Source organism: Nicotiana sylvestris, chromosome 8, assembly GCF_000393655.2.
Source record: "Nicotiana sylvestris chromosome 8, ASM39365v2, whole genome shotgun sequence".
In the NCBI taxonomy this organism is placed as follows: Eukaryota; Viridiplantae; Streptophyta; class Magnoliopsida; order Solanales; family Solanaceae; genus Nicotiana; species Nicotiana sylvestris.
Genome location: NC_091064.1, coordinates 137,380,189 through 137,404,448, shown reverse-complemented (window position 1 = coordinate 137,404,448; position 24,260 = coordinate 137,380,189).

The window sequence follows — 24,260 nt, the reverse complement described above, 5'->3', positions numbered from 1 at the left end:
GGCCCTGTATTATTAAGTTGTTATTTTTGTGTTATAAATCATTTTAGTACTTTCAATTTATTTTCAGAAAATATTTACTATATTTAATAAATTAAAAAGGAAAAAATGGCTATTTAAATAACAAATCATTTGTATTTCAATTATAGCCTAAATTAGACCCCAAATCCCCAGCCCAATTTTTATTTAAACCCGACCCTAACCCTTTTAAACCAAACCCGGATCCCCACCTACCGCATTTAATCTAGGCCGTTGATCATTCAGATCAATGGCCACCATTCCACCTTACCATTTTTAACCCCAAACGACCCCCTAACCTAAATCATTTCTCACCAGTTTGCCGCCCTTGAATCCCCTCTCCTCTCAAACTCTCTCTGAAACCTAAGGCTAACCCTAGCCACCGCCACCCAAATACACCCTAAACCACTTCAATCCTCACTCGATCCATGGACTCCCATAGCTGTTACAGACGTGTACTCGTCTCCTATGTCTCTTTGTGGCTTGCTTTCGTGATCCCATGGAAAGATCTCAAAGAGATCAAATCCAGATCCTGCTCGACTTCCATCTATGATCTTTTTCCGGCTATCCATGGCCGATCGAGTCAGATCCATGGCTTTTCCGGCTAGATCGGTAACTTTTCGAAGTTTTTCTGACTTTTCTGGGTTATCTGAAACCCTAACCTTTAAGATCTTTCGATTTTCTTTCAGATCCATCTTAGATCTGTGTATGTTATGAGACTTTTAAGTGTTTTCCTCAAAGCTTTTCCGATTTTTTCAAAGCGACACTCCAGCTTCAAAAATTAGGGTTTTTCTTAAACTTTTCTAAAAGACTTCTTCTCTGATTTTTCAGTATTAGCTTATGATTTTACTATGTTTAAACGGTTTTTTATGTTCTTCTTCTACCTGGTTCATCCTGTTTGAAACCCTAAGTGTTATGGCTCTATCCTGGGTTTTGAAACTCTCTTTGTTTATTTTATACGCATGCTTGGTTCTATTAAGTTCTTTGTGTTTGAATCCTTTTCCTTGTTTGACTTATCGGATTCTGAGTTCTTACCATTTTCTAACTCGACTATTGTTAAAACCCTAATTTCTTAAAAGATTTTCCTCACTTATTGCTGTGAGTTACTTACTTTTTTATGACTTTCTTTACCTGTTAGACTGGTTTCTTCACTTTGGTTCAACGTGTGAGCCATAACTTCTTGACCTTGTTGATTACCATGCTTTGAATATTCTGAGCCTATTCATGTCACTCCTGTATGTTTATGTTCATCTAGTTTGCTCCTTTTTGTCAATATGTTTGACCCTGCATGTCTAATACGCTTGTTCATTCCTTTCTATTTATATGTTGAAGTGCAGAATCATGACCATTTCTTGACTGATCCTGATTTCCTTAAGTTACGACTGATTGCAAAAAAGTTTTCTTATAAACCTTAATTTTACTCATTTGTTTAAATTGATTGATTCCTTCCCTTTATTTGTTGTGATGTTTTACCCCGCTGAACACCTGTAACTCAATTGTATACTCTATATTTTTACTATCCCTTATATGGTCAGAAATCAATCTTCCTCATATTGATTTTATTTCCTTAATTATCCCATTAGTATCCATTAAGCAGTAATTCCTTGATTAAAGGGAAGTACTTGTATTCATGGGATTTTGATTGTGATTATTTCCATATTTGTGTTAAACCTTTACTTGTTACCTTATTTTTTACTCATTTTAAAAGTTATAAATACCCTATCCTCTGTTCTTTAAAGACACGAACAACTGAGTTCAAAAAACACACACTTACACATTCAAACTCTCTTTCTTTCTCTACTACTTGTGCTACTGCCTTGTCTAGCCGGCTGGAAGCCAAGGCTGGATTTGGAACCCTGATTACTTTTCATTTTTTTGTCTACTTCTGCTTTTGGTCATGTTAAGATACATTACCAGTATGCTATAATATGTCCCCTTCCCTTTAGATTAATGCACTCTCCTATGTGTGTTTCAAGGCATATTCTGTTAGTAACTTATTGTGTACTTGCGATCCTAAACCCCTATCCCTTCCATGTGTCTGTGTTCTTTTGGCTGGTTTGTGACCATGCCAGTATCAGCTATTGTTATGCATGTACAAACCAAACCCTTGCTGGGGTTATGTGTTTACAATCAAATGTCTGCGTGTCCCAAATCCCTTGGCCCCCTTTGTATGACTATTGATTTTGTGTGTGATCCCATTTTGGGAGTTTGAGTTTTGTTTACTACTACAACTGCTTTCAATCACCTTTGTTACTGATTACTTTTTTAAAAAATGGATTTGACAGTCCAGTTTTTACACAAACTCTATTTCAAACTATGTCAAGAACTCTCACATATATTCTTAGAATACTAGGTTCTGCCCCTCTTGTGTGAGCTTTGCCTTGGGACCCTTGAACTCCCTCTAAACTTGGACACATAAGAGCCGGCCCTTCCACACTTCACTCACTTTCTTGGTTAAACAATCCGGGTGTGACCATTGCCTGGGATCCTTTAAGGTCCTTAGGAAACTCTGACACACCTAGATATGAGCAAGTCTTTGGAACAATATTGGCATTAAAGTGGTTTATTACATAACTCATAGATGAAGTCAAGATCAGGCTTCCTATGGTTGTACCTTCTTATTTTTTCACTTCTTTTGAAATTCAATCATTTGGTCTGTAATAATTTGTAAACAAGTTTGGGGTTGGCTAGTGAAAAAGGATATGAAACATGCATGCTTTAGTTATCAAAAGGGTAGAAAACATGTTAATAGGTTTATATTCCTATTTGCGCAATAAAAACCATGCTTAGGACTCATTTAATACATTAAAGATCATGTTCTTAGGACTTATACTTATTGTTTTCAACATGTCCATTTCACTATCACATCATGTAGAAAATCCTGCGTTAAATGTGTTAATAATCGGTGTTTCTATGATCATGTTCTTACTGCCATGCACACTTAGAGATCCTGTTTTAGGCTAAACAAATAAACATATCATCTCTGCATATTCTGGAAATCATGTTCAAACGCTATAATATTTGTTCATATAGAAATCTTGCCTAGGATACTACATTATTCTGGATATCTGTACATTAGATACCATGTGTTTAGGATTTCATTTTCTTAAATATGCTTAGGCTAACAATGAATGCATAAAAGGAATAAAACAATTATACTCAGTTTTTTACAAGAAACTGGCCATATTTCTATATGCTGAACACCTGGAACAACATGTTGTAGGTACTATAATAATCTCCAAACTGTCTTAGCAATCCTTAATAACTACCGAATACTACTTACGCCTAGGCAAGCCTTAGGTAATTACCTAAATAAAACCGGAGCTGCTTTTGTTTAATTATAAACTGCTACAACCAGCAGGCAGACCTGATTCAGACTTCTTTTCTGAGTTATATAATGAATCCGGTTCTGACTTAAACACCATGCTTTAGGATTTTTAAATTCAGACCTTAATTGTGTATGAGTCGTGCTATCTATGTGCATTATTTGCGAAGGTATAACTGAGCTTTATATTTTCTTATATGTTTTCCGTAATTACAGTTTTATATGTTTTGTATGTCGCCTTAGCATTTTACCTTTAAACCTAAGGGTCATCCTAGCACCTCCTTCTTATAGGAATAGGAGTCCTAAATTCCTCCGGGACTGATAGGAATGGAACGGGTAACAACATGCAATAGAGGTCGAGACCAACCCTCTCTTTAATTACCTTAACGGGGCGGGAAAGGGTAGCTATGGATATGATGATCGGTGCGCTAATACCATGTGTATCCCCTCTTTTGAGGAGTGTCATACCGGGTATTGCATTGATATGATCCATATTACAAACAAACCTAGGACACCCCCTTTATTTTTATAAGTATGCTTAAACTATAACTCTTTTCAACACCTTACTATTATTAATCATTTTTCAAACACTTGTGTATTTAAACTTAAAATCCCCTATTACTTGAGCCTTATTTTTTTACTTGCTAATTGCACAAATTTACAAAAACTATCTGGCCGGGAACCACCCTAGTGGATCCTGAAGGGTGCATAACACCTTCCCCTTAGGATAACTTCAAGCCCTTACCCCATCTTTGGTTATCAAACATAGTTGTAGTTGGACCTTATAGGTGCATTAACGCACCTTAAAATCGTTAGGTGGAGACTCTTCAAATACCCAATTCCCAAAAAGGAAATGAGTCATTACACCCCATGAACGTCGAAACCCGGACTCCTTTCCGCGGAGGGAAAAAGGGGGCTCGATAGCATGGCGACTCTACTGGGGACATTTAGGCTTTTACCATTTCAGATTGTTCTTGTGAATTTGTACCCTCCCTTATGTGCAATTACTTGTTTAATTCCTTTAAGCGTTTAATTTCTTTTCATAAGCGAAACTGACATATCTTCCTTGTTTCCTTCCTTTATTGCTGCTTTAAATTATAAAATTGTTGTATTTATCGCTTTTTTGACGTGCAAATACATGTCAATATGCTTTTAATTATTGCATAATCATTCTCAACATCATACTTCACTCGTGCCAAACAAATACTATATCAACGCTTGATGAGTGGTTGCGCTCTTCCTATGTCATTACCCTCTAAATTCGGAAAGGCATATTTGCGGTAAAACTAGTCGATCAGCAGTGTTGTTGACAGTTCCGTGCCTTCCCCCTTGAGTTATCCGCTCAAGGGTACCAGTCTAAAACCCTAGAGAAACCTTACTTGGTTAAATTGTGCATGCATCATGGTCAATCCTAGCCGGGTCAATTCACTGGGTTTCCCTAAACCCAAACAGACATCATCATGTTCTATGAATTTCTTGGGAGAGCTAAATGCTGCATCCTAATTATTGTTATTAAATAGTCGAATCTGGTGGGGATACGATCCTAACCTTAGTTGTCTAGCAGAAATATGAGGCACGAAGTCCCTAGATTCGGTATGGTCACCAACAACCACCCAAGATTGCAAAGCTGGTGGATAGATTTACACTCAAGTGACCAAACTCTCATCAGAAAATATATGGGTAATTTATCATCCCTCCTAGAGGTCCATCCTAACAACATGATCATAGAAACTGCTAAGTTGTTCTGGGATTGTGAAAGGGATGTGTTCCGCTTTGGGGACATTGAAATGACACCTTTGCTAGAGGAGATAGGAGGACTGTCTAGTCTAGTGTGGGAAACTCCGGGTTTGCTAATGCTTGAGAACCGCAAAGGCAAGGATTTCCTGAAAATGATGGGTTTGAGAAGAATGCAGAATTGACATGCATGAAGGAATCATACATCCCTTTTAACTACTTGTATGAAAGGTACGGTCACAACAAATCCTACCGTACCTACCCCGATGAGTTTGCCATCACATCCTTAGGACACATCCATTGTGGGGGTTTTCGTCTTCATGTTCTGCTTCCTGGGTCTAATCGTGTTTCCGACGAAGAAATGGAGAATGCATACCGGGCTGGCTATGGTAACCAAGACCCTAATGGAGGGGATTGGTGGGCAGACATTCAGCATTGTACTTATGATCATTGCAGACATATACCGAGCCTTAGAGAAATGTCAATGAGGATCAATACACTTCGAAGGCTGCAATTTACTACTTCAACTCTGGCTCATGGAACATCTCCAAAGAAGCGAATACCGACAAGAAATTTAGCGAAGGGATTAGGATGAAAACATCTCTTTCCACCATCCCAAGCGAATGAATTACATCCTCGACCTGTTCGCTCATCCTGAGAATGCCAAGGGATGGGTTGAGCTATTTGATAATCTTACTGAAGAACATGTTCAATGGATGTTCGAGTGGTTTCCGACAGAGGAGTTCATCGCTCGATCTAGAGATGCACTTTTCCTGATACTAATCGGTCTAAGAGGAACATACCCTTACATCCCTCTTCGAGTTATGAGGCAATATGGTAGGAATAAATTTATACACAGGGTCGACAAGATGAGCCATTTCCAATCCGACTTCCAAAATAATGATAGTCCCTACAAGTTCCAAGCCCAGGGTATGTGGCACTGCAAGATCGTAATGGAAAAAAACACCATCGAGCTAGAAAGATATCATGTTGGTTGTACTCATTTCTATTCAAGTTGGTTGGAAGGCGATCATGATGGTCTGGTCCAGCCAGGGTTCGTTCGAGGTCAAAAAAGTATAGATGAAAGGGCCGAGGCGCAAGTCATGTACAACTAGCTGCATAAAAGGATCCGCGAATGTGAGAGCGAACACCGCGAGATACAAGAATCCAACTAGAAGCTGCTTGACGAATGGAAAGACATGGCTATCAGTGTCTACAAGAGTCTAGGATACTTAGAGCGAGGCATAGTAGAATTGGAGAGAAAGTTTCTCAAAAGGGTTGAAGATTGTCAAAATGTTGAAGGGACCGAAGGCGGACATCTGGCCAGAGCATACCTGTTGCTGGGACTTCACGAGCTAGGGAAGCTGTTTGACAGAGCCAAGGATGCTGAATCTAGGGAAGGTCCTTCAGGGACCAAGTAGATAGGAGTTTATCTTTTTTGCTTTATAAATGTAATAAGGCCAATGGCCATTAGTGACTTTTATTTCTTGCTTATTTAGTGTCTATTTGGGATTTTTCTGTTTTTGTTTATCAATAAAATGAGCATTTAGCATTCGAAGTTCTCCAAATTAATTTATCACTAGGCCTACCTCGAGCACAAAGAGGTGTCCCAAATTAGGATACGTTTTACATTCCCGCGCTATGTGTTTAAATATTGCAATACTTTTTATAATCCTCACCGACTTGATTACCTTTTGGTTTTTATTTTTGTTTTTGTTTTATTATTCCCCTCCACAAACTCCTCCTCTCAGTCCCATTAAAGGCAAGAACAAAGGCAAAATGGAATACTTGTAACAACATCATGAAGGAGAACACTGTTTAATGGGTTGAGGCCACTGATGGCCAGGGCATTCGGTTTCCAAATGAGAACGTGTCACAACTTGAACAAAAACTAATGAAATTCCAGGAAGAACTTGATCAGGTTCGAAATCTGGCAAACCTATTATTTTCCCTCAGCACCACAAACATAAAATTCCCTAACACTCAAAACCATACACCTCCTCAAAACATCCCAAAATAGAAAAATCATCCCACACCTCACCATCACGCAGCTCCACCAAATAACTAATGCAACACCTGCCATACCCCAAAACACACTCCACTACTCATCCCAGAATCTCAGAACTCCACAAATGACCATTTACACACCCATACACCAGGCCAGCATAACACTCCTATCTACGTGGAGAACATGCCACACTCCACCTAACCTATCTCATGCACAACTGAGTCTCATGAGAAGAATCTTCTTATCAGGAACTTGGCCGAGGAACTTAAGAAACTAACCAGCCAGATTTATGGCATTAAGGGAAGAAAAAGAATCGAGGGGCTGAACTATGAGGATCTTTGCATACAGCCTAATGTCGAACTGCCCGAGGGGTATAAACCTCCAAATTTAAAAATGTTTGATGGTACGGGTGATCCAAGAGTCCATCTGAGGAAATACTGCGACAAGTTGGTTGGAGTGGAGAAGGATAAAAGGATCTGCATGAAGCTGTTCATGAGGATTTTGAAGGGAGATGCGTTATCTTGGTATATCAGCCAAGATCCCAAGAAGAGGTCAAGCTGGGTAGGCATGACATCTGACTTTATGGATATGTTCAGGTTTAATACAAAGAATGCGCCAGACGTCTTCTATATCCAAAATCTAAAGAAGAAACCCACAGAGACGTTTTGCGAGTATGCTACTCGCTGGAGGTCTGAAGCTGCTAAGGTCAGACCTGCCTTAGAAGAGGAATAGATGAACAAGTTCTTTGTCCGGGCTCAAGACCCACAGTATTATGAACGGCTGATGATGATTGAGAACCACAAATTCTCCAATATTATCAAACTGGGTGAAAGAATTGAAGAAGGTATCAAAACCGGTATAGTTACAAACTTTGAAGCCTTGCAAGCTACAAATAAGGCCTTACAGTCCGGTGGTGTGTCCAAGAAGAGGGACGCAGGGGCCGTGATGGCTGCCCAGAGGACCAAATCTCCCCTCAAATACCAAATATATCAAATACCTCCACTCACATACCAGCCGACCCCAAATTACCAAGCACTCTCACCCTCATACCAAGCTCTGCCACAAACTTATCAATCATCTCCACCTCCTACATATCAACCTAATTCACCCAGATACTCCCAACCCGCTCATGTCTACCAAACTTATAACGCTCCACCATCCCATTATCAATCATCCCCCGCACGCCAAAATTTCCCTAGACCCCGACCTAATTTTGATCGCAGACCTCCAAAATAATATACAGCCATTGCTGAACCCATCGACCAGCTGTATGAGAGACTCAAAGTTACTAGTTATGTCACCCCCATCCTTGCTGCAACCCCTGAGAATCCTTCTCAGTGGGTTAACCCAAACAAATCCTGTGCATACCACTCCGGCATGAAAGGGCACATGATCGATGAATGTCGTTCCTTGAAAGACAAGATATTGTATTTGATTTATTACAAGATCATTGTGGCAAAGGAACCCGCTCCAAATGTCCGCAATGACCCTCTGCCAGACCATAAGGGTGGATGTATCCACATGATTGAAATAGAAGATGACTGGGATACCGAGGATTAATCGGGTTGATCGTAGAAGGTGATGACCCAAAGAAACTGACAATTACTCTCAACCCAATCATGGTCCAGATCAAAACGTCCGAGGATGCTGAGGTGAAAATGTTTGTACCACTTGAGTTTGAAGCAATACCATCCGCAAAGACACCAGCACCGATTGAGGTTGAATTCATGTCTCCATCAAATGCACCCGCATAATTTGAGGTTACAGTTTTGCCACCTAAGGCACATGTTCTGTTCGGGATAAGAATGGTCACGCCAATCCCAGTGGCGATGACACCCATGATAACATTCTATACAAAGGATGTACCCTAGGAATATACAGCCTAGGCAAGAAGGAAAAGCAAGGTCAGGATTGAGGAAACTGTTGCAGCATAGGGTATGACAAGAACCGGTAGAGTCCATACCCCTGAACATCTAGCTGAATCAAGCAATCAGGCCTCCAATCGGCCACCCATCATTAAGACAAGCCTAGACAATCTTTGGAGGAAAATACAGGCCAAGGAGTATTCGGTCATCGACCAGTTAAACATGACGCCAGCACAAATCTCCATTCTCTCTTTGCTGCAAAATTCTGAGTCACACAAGAATGCTCTGTTAAAGGTGCTAAGTGAGGCATACGTACCAAGTAACATCACTGGCGGGGAAATGTATAACATGGTAGGACAAGTGATGGAAAGCCATAAGATCACCTTTCATGAGGACAAGCTGCCACCTGAAGGGTTAGGGCACAACAAAGCACTGCATATCACCGTGCAATGTGAAGATTATTTCATCACCAGAATCCTGATCGATGGAGGTTCCAGGCTCAACATTTGTTCGCTGGTAACGCTCAAAAAGCTGGGTAAAGGACTGAATGAGATAATAGACAGAGCAATCAATGTGATAGCCTTCGATGGTTCTCAGAGGTCCACCATTGGTAATATTATTTTATGCTTGCAGATGGGACCAACATGGTTTGACGTCGATTTCCAGCTGATAGATGTGCCAGCATCTTACAATTTGTTGTTGGGACAGCCATGGATTCATGCTGCTGGGGCCGTAGCATCAACGCTGCATCAGGCAGTAATGTTTTAATGGAATCACCAGGAGGTGATCATTCACGGCGACGGTAGTAACCCTATATATAGTCACCACACCATTTCGGTGATCGAGGGAAGAAGGAAACTAGGTGGGGAGACTTACCACCACATCGAGCGGGTCAATGCTATCGACAAAGACAAATGGTGGGATAACAAAATTGAGAGTATACTGAATTGGAGTGGGTACGAACCTGGAAATGGTCTCGACAAGAAACTCTAAGAAATCTCTAAACCCATAAAACTCAAGAAAATGGCACTACTTTCGATTTGGGATATGAATACACCTGGGAAGAATTCAACAACTGGTCTCCACCATGGCGCGACCCTTACTACCCACTAGAGTAGCCAATACCGTATCTGGAGCAGACCTTCCAACAGGCCGACATCATTTATGGGTCAGAGGATGAAGAAGCACTTGCAAAAGTGAAGAACTTGTATCTAAAGAACGATGATATGGACTGTTGTATTATTCTCGAGGAGGAAGGGGAAGAAGGCCCTTCCATACAGGCTGTGAGTAGAGGGGCCTATCTCAAGAATTGGACCATCAGGATAACCAAAGCCCGACGTACCTCGGGGTAGCAAGTCTAAAACAAGCATTGTCCATTGTTTTATTAAATGATTTTCTTTTCGCATTTTCAATTCCTGCAACAAGATCTGCAATGTTCAAATCGGTTATGCAATTTATCAAAAGCATTTTTGACTTTTCTTATGAATCAACAATTATTGCTATCGTTTTCTCTCATTACTTTATTTATGCAGCATTACTATTACTTGTTTTGATGAACCAATGACTGTGACATGCAATGAGGCAATGCAACAAACGGACATTGATTTAGAGGAAGATGACATACCTGACGAGGTTGTCAAAGAAGTTGAGAACTTTGAGAAAAGACCTAAGTCCAACCTAGACGAGACCGAAATTGTCAACTTGGGAGATGCAGAAAACGTCAAGGAAACATGAATTAGTATTAACCTATCGCCATCATAGAAGAAACATTACACGAAATTTCTAAAAGAGTATGAGAACATATTCGCCTGGCCGTATGACGACATGACTCTTCTGAGTACGTCTATTGTTGCTCACAAATTTCCAACCGATCCAATGTGTCCACAAGTAAAGCAAAAACTCATAAAGTTCAAGCCTGATATGAGTTTGAAAGTCAAGGAAGAAGTCACCAAGCAGGTAAACGCTAAGGTTCTCAGGGTAGTAGAAAACCCGACATGGTTATCCAACATTGTGCCAGTACCAAAGAAGGATGGGAAGGTCAGAGTCTGTGTCGACTACCAGAATCTCAACCAGGCCAGTCCGAAAGACGACTACCCTTTGCCAAATATACACATCCTGATTGGAAATTGCATCAAGCATGAGCTATAGTCATTCGTAAATTGCTTTGCTGGTTATCATCAAATCTGGATAAATGAGGAAAATGATAGAGAAGCATAAGCAGTAGAACGAGAAGTTATCATTTGCTCTACTAGAGTATCGCACCACAGTCCGCATATCAACCGGGGAAACCCCCTATATGCTGGTTTACGGTACAAAGGTTGTCATTCCCACTGAGGTAGAAATTCCTTCCCTAAGGATCATACAAGAAGCTGAGCTCGACGCCGCAAGTGGGTGAAGAGTCGCTATGAGCAACAAGCTCTTATAGACGTAAAAAGAATGAATGTAGTTTTCCATGGTCAACTCTATCAGGATAGAATGTCCAGAGCCTTCAATAAGAAAGTCAAGCCAAGACAGTTCACACCGGGCAGCTGGTGTTAAAGAAATTTTTTCCGCATCAAGATGAAGCCAAACGAAAATTTTCTCCGAACTGGCAAGGTCCATACATGGTTCACTAGGTTTTGACAAGAGGAGCCCTAATACTTGCAGAAATGGATGGGGAAGTATGGCCAAAGTCGATCAATTCAGATGCAGTCAAATGCTACTATGTGTAATCTTTATGCTTTTCTTATATGATGTAAATTGAACTACGCTTGACCTGATTCCTGTTTAAGAGGGGATACGTAGGCAGCACTATGGGTTCGGTCACAACTCAATAAAATTTTTATTTCCCCCGTAATTGGAAACTGGGGCAGAATTTGGAGGAGGACCCTCAAAATTTCGAAGTAATTTCAGCCGATCACCGCACGAACAACAGTCAGAAGCATCAACCCATCAAACTGGGGCAGAATTTTGAGGAGAACCCTCAAAATTCCGTAGCTGGAGAGGTTGCAATGTCCCGAGCTACATCGCATTCATCGGTTCATCTAAAAAATTATTCTATACACTTATGTCATATTTTTACAAAAGCATGCATGTTTATTATTGAAACTGCTTTGTCTAGCAATGCTACCCCAATGATACAGACGACTTCAACAGATCGAAGCCGGACAAATAAAGCAAAGATAGTGAGGATACGAACTAACCTTCCCCTTTACAAAACTCATGATTTTCCTTTGGATGCAGGTACTAGGACGGCAAAATCACTAAACATATTGTACGCCTACGGGACAAACATTGTTCGAAATACAACTCTCAGAACCATTACACTTGCTAACATCTGCTATCAGCACACACCAATGATGTTTCGTACGTCACAATGCTCCTAGTAATCACGATGTGCAATCTGCTATCAGCTAAGAAAACTCTATTATCGTTTGTTATTTTATCTCTTGCATAAGGCTACTATTCTGCCTTCCAACTTGCATAAGGCTACCATTCTTCCTTCCGAGACTAAACGATGTCTCCATCCGTATTTGCATTGCATAAGGCTACTATTTTGCCTTCCAACTTGCATAAGACTACCTTTCTGCCTTTCGAGACTAAACACGGTCTCCATCTGAATTCTACATAAGGATACCATTTTGCCTTCTGAGGTTAAGCTCTACCTCCATCCGTATTCGCATATTTTCATAAGTCTACCTTTCTGCCTTCTTAGACTAAACGATGTCTCCATCTGCATTCTGCATAAGGCTACCATTTTGCCTTCTGAGGTTAAGCTCTACCTCCATCTGCATCTGCATTCTTGCATAAGGCTACCTTTATGCCTTCCGAGACTAAACACAGTCTCCATATGCATTTTGCATAAGGCTATCATTCTACCTTCCGAGGCTAAGTTCTGCCTCCAATTTTCTTCTAAACTAAGTGCCATCTCAAGAACTATTTATTTCGCTTTTCTTACGGGCTAAGCTCTTCCCTTCATTTAGCGAGACTAAGCTCTGTCTTGTCCACGTCATACTACCACATCTTTCGTGGGCTGAAATATTGCCAACTCTTCGAAAGGCTTCATTGTTCGTAGGCACCATCTTCATAGACCGAGAACACCATGTCATGGCCCGAGGATCTCTTTCAATCTTTTGCATATCATTATTCAAAGGCATCATGGTTCGGAGGCACCATCCTCATAGCCCGAGAACATCATTTCATGGCCTGCAAATCCTTTTATCATACACTTCATGGCCCAGGACGTCATAGTCTGAGGACGCCATTCCAAACCGTCCAAAGAAAGCATTCATGGTCCAACGAGAACTTGCATCATGTTTACATTTACGCACAATATATGCTTGTAATATTTCTAATTGTAGGTAAACCGGCGACCAACGACTACCCCAGCAGGAGCGATCCTGCTCCAGTTCCCGCAGCCATATCAAACCTAACCACTCCCGTAAACCTGCCAGTCACCCCGCCCTAGATATTGCGTCCGTTCATGAAATATCTTCATCGGCATACTTCGCCGATGATTCCTGAACTACATACGGCCTAATTCCTGTAAAACCGGGGATATGTAGGTAGCTTAGAACCCAGGGTGTCGCCTAAACCTCTTCAAACCGTTTCGCTCAGTCAAAATTGGCCATCATATCTTTACCCGAAAACTGTTTCATTCTTCTCGGGAAAAGAGGGGCAGCTTTTGATGCCTAATTTTCACTAGATATTTTCAATATGCAAAATAAATTCAAAATAGCATATATATGCATATATATGCATGTCCAAATGATTATTATTTTTCCATAATTTTTAAAGGTTTAAATTGATTTATTTTCTCCATTTTATTCATAAAATCCCAATAATTATTTCCAAATTTATTATCTTGATAATTCATCTATTGGATTTTTATATTTATGCTAAAATATGGCTAAGGTAATATTTACACATTTTTACAATTTTATTTAGTATTTTTAAAGCTAAATTGCACATAATTGCAATATTGGCCCTTTTAAGGTTTAAATATGTTTTGTATGCATAAAATTAGGCCCTATATTTTTAAATTGTTATTTATATGTTATAATCATTTTAGTACAATAAATTTATTTTCAGAAGCTATTTACTATTTTTTATAAATTAAAAAGTGAAAAATGGCTATTTAAATAACAACCCATTTGTATTTCAATTATAGCCTAAATTAGACCCCAAATCCCTAGCCCAATTTTGATATAAACCCGACCCTAACCCTTTTAAAACCAAACCAAACCCGGATCCCTACCTACCCCATTTAATCTAGGCCATTGATCATTCAGATCAACACCCACTATTTCACCTTACCAATTTTAACCCCAAACGACCCTCTAACCTAAATAAATTCTCACCTGTCCGCCGCCCTTGAATCCCCTCTCCTCTCAAACTCTCTCTGAAAACCTAAGGCTAACCCTAGCCGCCGCCACCCAAATCCACCCTAAACCCCTTCAATCATCACTCAATCCATGGACTCCCATGGCTATTTGAGACGTGTACTCGTCTCCTATGTCTCCTTGTGGCCTGTTTTCGTGATCCCATGGAAAGATCTCAAAGAGATCTAATACAGATCCTGCTCGACTTCTAATTATGGTCTTTTTCCGGCTATCCATGGTCGATCGAGTCAGATCCATGGCTTTTCCGACTAGATCGGTAACTTTTCGAAGTTTTTCTCACTTTTTTGGGTTCTCTGAAACCATAACCTTTAAGATCTTTCAATTTTCTTTCAGATAAATCTTATATATGTGTATGTTATGAGCCTCTTAAGTGTTTTCCTCAAAGCTTTTCTGATTTTTTCAAAGAGACTCTCCGTCTTAAAAAATTAGGGTTTTTCTTAAACTTTTGTAAAAGACTTCTTCTCTGATTTTCAGTATTAGCTTATGATTTTACTATGTTTAAATGGTTTTTTTATGTTCTTCTTCTACCTGGTTGATCTTTTTTGAAACCCTAAGTGTTTTGGTTCTATCTGGGGTTCTGAAACTCTCTTTGTTTATTCTATGCGCATGCCTGGTTCGATTAACTTCTTTGTGTTTGAAACCATTTCCTTGTTTGACTTATCTAATTCTGAGTTCTTACCATATTTTAACTCGACTATTGTTAAAACCCTAATTTCTTAAAAGGTTTTCCTCACTTATTGCTATGAGTTCTTTACTTGTTTTTGACTTTCTTTACCTGTTAGACTGGTTTCTTCACTTTGGTTCTACGTGTGAGCCATGACTGCTTGACCTTGTTGATTACCATGCTTTGGATAGTCCTTAGCCTATTCATGTCAACCATGTATGTTTATGTTCATTTAGTTTGCTCCTTTTTGTCAATATGTTTGACCCTGCATGTCTAATACGCCTGTTCATTCCTTTCTATTTATATGTTGAAGTGCAAAATCATGACCATTTCTTGATTGATCCTGATTTCTTTAAGTTACGACTGATTGCAAAAAAGTTTTCTTATAAACCCTAATTTTACTCATTTGTTTAAATTGATTGATTCCTTCCCTTTATTTGCTGTGATATTTTACCACACTGAATCATTTCCCCAAATTAAGTATATTTTGTACCTAGACTCAATTGTATACTCTATATTTTTACTATCCCTTATATGGTCAGAAATCAATCTTCCTCAGATTGATTTTTTCCCCTTAATTATCCCGTTAGTATCCGTTAAGCAGTAATTCCTTGATTAAAGGAAAGTACTTGTATTAATGGGATTCTAATTGTGATTATTGCCATATTTGTGTTAAACCTTTACTTGTTATCTTATTTTCTCCTCGTTTTCAAAGCTATAAAAACCTTACCCTCTGTTCTTTAAAGACACGAATAACTGAGTTCAAAAAACACACACTTAGACATTCAAACTCTCTTTCTTTCTCTACTACTTTTGCTACTACCTTGTCTAGCCGACTGGAAGCCAAGGCTGGACTTTGGAACCCTGATTACTTTTCTTTTATGCACTTTGCTTTCTCAACTAGTATGTCCTAGTTTAATGTTAAAGCTTCAACAACAACATGCTTCTTTATTTGTTTTAGCTTCTTTTATTTTTGGTCTACTTCTGCTTGTGGTCCTGTTACGATACATTACCAGCATACTGTAATATGTCCCCTTCCTTTTTGGATTAATGCACTCCCCTATGTGTGTTTTAAGACATACTCTGTCACTCAATTATTATGTACTTACCATGCCAAACCCCTATCCCCTTCATGTGTTTGTACTCTTTTGGCTGGTTTGTGATCATGCCAATATCAGCTAATGCTGTGCATGTCGAAACCAGACCCCTGCTAGGGTTAAGTGTTTACAATCAAATGTCTGTGTGTCCCAAATCCCTTGACCCCCTTTGTATGACTACTAATTCTGCGTGTGATCCCATCTTGGGTGTTTGAGTTTTGTTTACTACTACAATTGCTTTCAATCACCTTTGTTACTGATTGCTTTTCAAAAAAAATGGATTTGACAGTCCAGTTTTTACAAAAACTCTTTTTCAAATAATGTCAAGAACTCTCACATATACTCTTAGAATACTAGGTTCTGCCCCTCTTGTGTGAGCTTTGCCTTGGGACCCTTGAGCTCCCTCTAAACTTGGACACATAAGAGCTGGTCCTTGCATACTTCACTCACTCTCTTTGTTATGAAATCCGGGTGTGAGCACTGCCCGGGATCCTTTGAGGTCCTTAAGGAACTCTGATACACCCAGATATGAGCAAGGCTTTGGAATAATATTGGCATTGAAGTTGTTTATTACATAACTCGGAGAGGAAGTTAGGATCAGGCTTCCTATGGTTGTGACTTCTTATTTTTGCACTTCTTTTGTAATTCAATCATTTGGTCTGTAATAATTTGTAAACAAGTATGGGGTTGGCTAGTGAAAAAGGATGTGAAACATGCATGCTTTAGCTATCAAAAGGGTAGAAAACACGTTATTAGGTTTATATTCCTATTTGCGCAATAGAAACCATGCTTAGGACACATTTCTACATTAGAGATCATGTTCCTAGGACTTATACTTATTGTTTTCAGCATGTCCATTTCCCTATCACATCACTTAGAAAATCATGCATTAAATTTGTTAATAATTGGTGTTTCTGTGATCATGTTCTTACTACCATGCACACTTAGAGATCCTGTTTTAGGCTAAACTAATAAACATATCATCTCTGCATATTCTGGAAATCATGTTCAAATGCTGTAATATTTGTGCATATAGAAATCCTACCTAGGATTCTGCATTATTCTGCATCTTTGTACATTAGATACCATGTCTTTAGGATTTCATTCGCTTAAACACCCTTAGGCTAACTATGAATGCATAAAAGGAATAAAACAATTCTACTCAGTTCTTTACAAGCAACTGGCCATAGTTCTGTATGCTGAACACCTAGAACAACATGTTGTAGGCAATATAATAATCTCCAAACTCTCTTAACAATCCTAAATAACTAATAAATACTACTTACGCCTAGGCAAGCTTTAGGTAATTACCTAAATAAAATTGAAGTTGCTTTTGTTTAATTATCAACTGCTACAACCAGCAAGTAGGCCTGATTCAGACTTCTTTTCTGAGTTATATAACGAATCTGGTTTTGACTTAAACACCCTGCTTTAGGATTTTTAAATTCAGACCTTAACTGTGTACGAGTCGTGCTGTCTATGTGCACTGTTTGCGGAGGTATAACTGAACCTTCTATTTGCTTATATGTTTTCCCTAATTGCAGTTTTATATGTTTTGTATGTCGCCTTAGCATTTTACCATTAAACCTAAGGGTCATCCTAGAACCTCCTTCTTATAGGAATAAGAGTCCTAAATTCCTCCGGGACTGATAGGAATGGGATAGGTAACAACATGCAATAGAGGTTGAGACCAACCCTCGCTTTAATTACCTTAACGACGCAGGAAAGGGTAGATATGGATATGATGACCGGTGCGCTAATACCACATGTATGCCCTCTTCTAAGGAGTGTCATACCGGGTATTGCATTGATGTGATCCATATTACAAACAAACCTAGGACACCCCATTTATTTTTATAAGTATGCTTAGACTATAACTCTTTGCAAAACCTTGTTTTTATTAATTGTTTTTTAAACACAAGTGTATTTAAACTTAAAATCCCCTATTACATGAGCCTTATTTGTTTACTTGCTAATTGAAGAAATTTACAAAAACTATCTGGTCGGGAACCACACTAGTGGATCCTGAGGGGTGCCTAATACCTTCCCCTTAGGATAATTTCAAGCCTTTACCCTATCAATGGTTATCAAATATAGTTGTAGTTGGACCTTATAGGTGCCCCAACACACCTTAAAATAGTTAGATGGCGAATCTTCAAATAACCAATTCCCAAAAAGGAAATGAGTCATTATACCCCATGAACGTCGAAACTCAGACTCCTCTCCGCGGAGGGATAAGGGGGTGCGACACCACATAACTGTTATGCGGTCCTAGATTTCTACTTTTAAACCCGATCCTTGTCGTTATAAATTATAAAGTGGCTCATTTTAAGCATATTTCCTAATACTTTTAGAGTGAGAAAGAGGGTCTAAGAGAGAGGAAGTATCCTTCACCAAAATTGCTCCACAAATTTTTGTTTAAACTTTGAAGATATTCAGGTGAGGCACCTATATCTTCATCCTAAGAGGTAAGACTTAATTACCCCAACTCTTAATTCCAAACATAGCTAAAATGGGCCATTAGTGAGATAATTCATTGGGATGAAGGTGATTACATTGCATGCATGTATTCTTTGAAGATGTGGGGGAATTGTAAATCAAAGATAGAGAAGTATGGGGAATGGGTTGGTGTAATCTTCCATAAAAGGACCATAAGACCTTAATAAACACATAATGATTGATAAAATGCTCAAGCAAGCTAAGATTGTGATCATTTTCCTAATTATGGATTCAATTGTGCTATATTGCTAAAATAGATTGAAGTTGCGAACATTCCGAAACATTGTAGGAATTAAGGGAAAGCTCAATTGGGGTAGGTATGGATAAACCCCCTTCTTCTTAGTATAAAACCTCTGGTGTACGTGTAATTGGTGTATGTCCCTAAATTGATCATACTGGAATCGTTGCCCTAAAGTGTTGTGTTGAAAGATTTATGTTTAATGATTATTCTAAATGTTTATCATGTCGTCATGCTATTTGAGAATGTGTTTAAATATGGAATATATGTGTTGAGAAAGGTCAAGAATTCATGTCAAGAATCGAATAAAGCTGGCTATGCTTTTTGTATGAAATGCCTCCGTATGATTAAGATTTTCCATGCCTTCCCCATGTGTATGTGATGTCTTACATGATAGGCCTTATTGATGTGGATGATAATGTTAATTGAATGTATATAAAGGGAAACTTGAATTGTAAGATACGGCTAATTGGTAAGAACAATTTAATAAATGAGGCTGCTCGTGCCATGTAATGAAAGATGGGAAGAAAATATGAATTGAGATGAACTATTGAATGGTTGATGTCTCAAGTGAGATGGCCTAGCCAATCGGGCCGTGATCGGACACCATGTCACACACATGGTGGTAATTGTGCTAGATTGATTGATTGAAATTGTGGAAATGGTTGATGTCATAAATGAGATTACCTAGCCGGTCTAGTCGATATCAGACTCCGTGTATGAACACGGTGGTATTGTGGATTATGGCACATGGCACTAAGGTTATAAACTTAAATAAGATGGAAATTAACCTGAAATTGTGTGATCCTTACTTGATGTTTTCGTATGTGTTTGAAGGTTGTCTATCATGACTGCTTCCCCTTTATTTCATTGTCCTTTCTATTAAGATTGGTGTTTTTCTTTACATACTAGTACTATTCAACATTACTAATGTCCCTTTTGCCGGGGGTGCTACATATTTAAATGGATGTAGGTGGTTCCGTAGCATATAATATTAATCACAGCTAGTGGCGCGTCCTCTTTCCAGCTGACTTGGTGAGCCATATTATATAGGGGACCTATATTGTCACGCCCCAAGTTCGAGAGGCGCAACCGGCGCTCAACCGAATGAACCCGGCCGAGAAAGCCTACTAGACACTTCCTACCCCACCCTGCTTACGCTCGAGAGAATACGCAATTTAATTAATTAGAAAATAAGGGATCATACAAGTACATTACTAAGCCATTTCATTAATTACATCATTGTTGGGTTATCAAAATACATACACCTTACTATTTAGTGAAACAATAATCCAAACACAACATCATTCTTTGACCTTCCCAACACCCATATACAACCATATAATGACTACGGAGCCTCTAAGTAGATACAAAAGAAAGTACTACAAAAGTGCCAGCAACAAGGCCCTAGCTATACTTCAAAACGTGGCAATAATAAAAGCAAAAGATGTATTACATGACCCCGAGAAGAAATGGGGCTCACCAAGACTGCTGGGAATATGAAGGCAAGCACCTCATGTTGCGATCAACACTGTTGGATATGGAACCGCCTACATCCATTAAAAGATGTAGCGCCCCCGACAAAAGGGGTGTTAGTACTGTGGAATAATACTAGTATGTAAAACTAAACACCAATCTTAATAGAATGAGCAGCGAAACAAAAAAAGAAAACAAAAAGGGAGGTAGACATGATATACAATAAGAGCTTCAATCATATAAAAACATCAAGTAAGGATCACATAATTTTTGATCAAGTTCCCATCTTATTTGGGTTTGATAATCTTAGTGCCATGTGACGCAATCAACAATACCACCGTGTTCCTACACGGATATCATGCCCCGAGCCTGGGGGTGAGACCGACACCCAGTACCTCTCCTATCCTTGCATACTACTGGTGAATAAGAGACTCTGAACATGTAATGTCATATTTTTGCCATGGGCCACATTGCGAGATAATGTGAAATGCAAAACATAAAAATTAATAGAGACTAATGCTGACTAAACATCAACATAAAGCTGGGCCGGAAAGGCCGTCATAATTACTACAACTGACAAGACAACAAAATATACGTACAGGGCCTACAAGCCCAACGTATTGCACTAACTGATAGGATATATCTACAAGCCTCAACTAATAGATGTACTATGATCGGAATATTGTCCCGACCTACCCTTAACCTATCTATATATATGCACAAGATGTACTCCAAACTGCTAGACCCGACAACTCTGAAAGATGGGGAGCTTACTAATAATGCTGAACTCGGGCGTACACCTACTGAGAAGGTCTACTCGTCTGTATGTACGAACCTGCACGCATGAAATATAGTGTCCCCAAAAAGGGGCATCAGTATGAAATAATGTATCGAGTATGTAAGGCAATATACTGAACTGATAATATAATAACTGAAAACAACTGGGAGTCAAAGAAAATTTGAAGATATGCTCATCTGCTAATACTAACTCAATTCTCTCAATATAGTGAGTAAAATAGCTGTCCGGCCCTATAAGGCTCGGTATTCATATATATCTGCTCTGCCGTAGTAGACTCGCTCATAAGAGCTCAGCTATACTAGGCTCTATATCTCAACCAACTGGGCTCGCTCATAGGCACTCGACCATAGTAGGATCAGTATATAACTTACCATCTGATCAGAGGTTGCCTAATAGGGGCCTGTCCATCGATTATAACTCGATGGTAATGAAAATACTTTTAATAATGTATATATAAACTCTCTGCTCTCTTGACTGGAAGAGGGAAATACTCAATTGAATATAAAGTCCCGATAAGGAGAATATTGTAACTTACAAAACTAGAAAAATATACGTATCCTGTGAGACAACAAAATATAAGTAAATTTTGGGATATGAATTTATCTTTATGCCTCGTTACCAAACTTGTGTAATGACGAGATCATGCCAAAATGAAGGAAAAACTTAGCCTTAACATACCTGGAGTGGGAAAAACTCCGTATAATATTTCGTTGGAAAACCTTCGTTGATTGAATGAAATTTGCCTCCGCTCCTTAAGGATTCACGGATGAAATTTGTTTCTGGTTCCTAAAATTTTGGAACGAATTGATCTAATTTGGAGTGAGGCTTGGACGTTTGGATGGAGCTCGAAAATGCTTCTACTTTTCACGTTGGTCAAGGACAGAATGTAAAATGGTCCTTTGATCTTGAAGTAAAGTGTTTATCCCTTTTTGATTGATAATGCTCACAAAAAGTCTTGATAAAACTTTATAATTTTAGACTTTTGACACATGTAAAGCTCAACAATGACTCAACTTATACTAAAGGGGGAGAGGGGTGATTTTGTTAATGTGATGATCTGTCCGGTAGTCTTAAGAATTAATGCCTCGATCCACTATTAACTTCTTTCCCCAAGTTTAATTTTTCTATTTTGATTTGTCGGGATGCTCGGTGTCAAGTTTCGGCGAGTTTTGGGACACGTAGTCCCTAAATATGAGCTTAAGTGTTGGAAAGTAGACCGTAGTCGGAACAGTATGAAGACGGCCTCGGAATGGAAATGCGATGGTTCCTTTAGCTCTGTTGGGTGATTTCGGGCTTAGGGGCATGTTCGGATTGTGTTTTGGAGGTTCGTAGCTAAATTAGGCTTGAAATGCCGAAAGTTGAATTTAAGAAGTTCTGGTCCGATAGGGAGATTTTGATATATGGGTCGGAATGGAATTTTGAAAGTTGGAGTAGTTCCATAATGTTGAATGTGACGTGTGTGCGAAATTTTAGTTCATTCGGACAAGGTTTGATAGACTTTTTGATCGAAAGCATATTTTGAGATTTTTGGAGTTCTTAGGCTTGAATCCATGGTTAATTCGAGGTTTTGATGTCGTTTTAGGTGTTTTAAGCATTGGTACAAGTTTGGGTAGCGATCTGTGACTTGTTGGTGCCTTTGTTTGAGGTCTCGGATGCCTCAGGATGATTTCAAATGGTTTACCGAAAGATTTTGGAATTTAAGTTTCAGCTTCAGCTATTGGTTCTATCATAACCACATTTGCAATTTGGGTTCCGCAGGTGCGGCGCCGCAGAATTTGCTAACAGGCCGCAAAAATGAAATTGAGGGAGGTTAGTAGGTTACGCAGATGCGGAAGATTTTCCACAGAAGCGGAACCGTATCCGCGAGTTGGAGACCGCAAAAGCGAAATTTGGCCATCTCTTCAGGAACCGCAGATTCGGGTAGTCCACCGCCGAAGCGGTACCGCACCTGTGGAAGGGTAGCCGCAGATGCGGAAATGGGTCTTTAAGTGAATGTCGCAGATGTGACCTAGGCTCCACAGATGCGGTCTCAGGGCCGCAAATGCGGAAATCGTTGGGTAGAACATATAAATTCTTACCTTCGCGAAATTTAGCCATTTTTCATCTTTTCAAAACGGGAAGAAGCTTGGGGAGCACTTTTCAAGAGGGATTTTCAGAGGAGTTCATTGGGTAAGGTCTTTGGTCCCTAAACTCATTATTGGAGTGATTTTTATCAATTTGAGCATGAAAAATTAAGGAAAATCAGTGGTAATTGTGGGGTTAGGGTTTGTTTTATTGGAGACCTTTGAGAGCTGATTTGAGGGACAAATTGGTCCGATTTTGGTACTTTTGATATGATTGAACTTGTGAGAGTGCGAGGTTTCCAAAAATATAAATATTACCCGATTTTGAGATGTGGGCCTGAGGGGCGTTTTGGTCATTTTACATAATTTCGCGTATTACCTTAGAATTTAATTGTAGAATTGGTTACTTGAATTTTTATTTGCATTATGCAATTGAATTTAATAGATTTGGGCCATTTGGAGTCGAGTACTCATGGCAAGAGCATGGTTTCAGATTGATTTTTTAGTCGGTTCGAGGTAAGTGGCTTGTCTAACCTTGTGTGGAGGACCTTCACCTTAGGATATGATATATTTGATAATTGAGATGCCTTATACGTGAGGTGAAGAGTGCGTACCTAAGCTAATTGTTGAAAATCCGATTTTTCTTTAAGTATTTCAATTGAGTTCATTTTTCCTGTTTTATTCTACTTGCGAATTTAGCCTGTTGTTAGTTAGAAAAGCATGTTTAGTTGACTTAATTGCCTAATTGCTTAAACTGCCTCAATTGTATTTCGTGAATCATGTTAGACTAGAATTAACTATTTACATAGTACGTAATTTAGCAATTATTGAGTATTCTTGCATTGCTGCTGTGTGTTTTTAATTTGGGACTACGGGACGGCATCCTGGGAGATCCCCTGTACGTATTTATGATCTGAACTGAGGTGCGAGATACCAAAATATCCCTGACACGCATATTGAGGATACCAAGAGATCCTTGTGATACTAAGAGATCCCCAACATATATTGAGGATACCAAGAGATCCTCGAGTTACCAAGAGATCCCTTGTATACATAGAGAATACCAAGAGATCCTCGGGATACCAAGAGATCCCGG